This window comes from Penaeus monodon, chromosome 33 (assembly GCF_015228065.2).
Source record: "Penaeus monodon isolate SGIC_2016 chromosome 33, NSTDA_Pmon_1, whole genome shotgun sequence".
Classification (NCBI taxonomy): Eukaryota; Metazoa; Arthropoda; class Malacostraca; order Decapoda; family Penaeidae; genus Penaeus; species Penaeus monodon.
This window is the reverse complement of record NC_051418.1, coordinates 25,427,514-25,427,715: the sequence shown is the minus strand read 5'-3', so window position 1 is coordinate 25,427,715 and position 202 is coordinate 25,427,514.

Sequence of the window (202 nt, the reverse complement as noted above, 5' to 3'; positions counted from 1 at the left end):
TTGTAATTAAAGGAAACCCCATACCTTCTGTCACTCACACCTGCCTGCACTCCTTGTCTACGCGGTTAATACAACTATATTACCTGGAAGAGAGTGTTGTTGTAGCATTCGATCTTTTACCTCAGCTTAGCTCTCTCTTTTGGGGGTAGAGGAGGTTCAACATAGTTTAGATTTCAGCACCTTATGTATGTGTCCAAGTGTA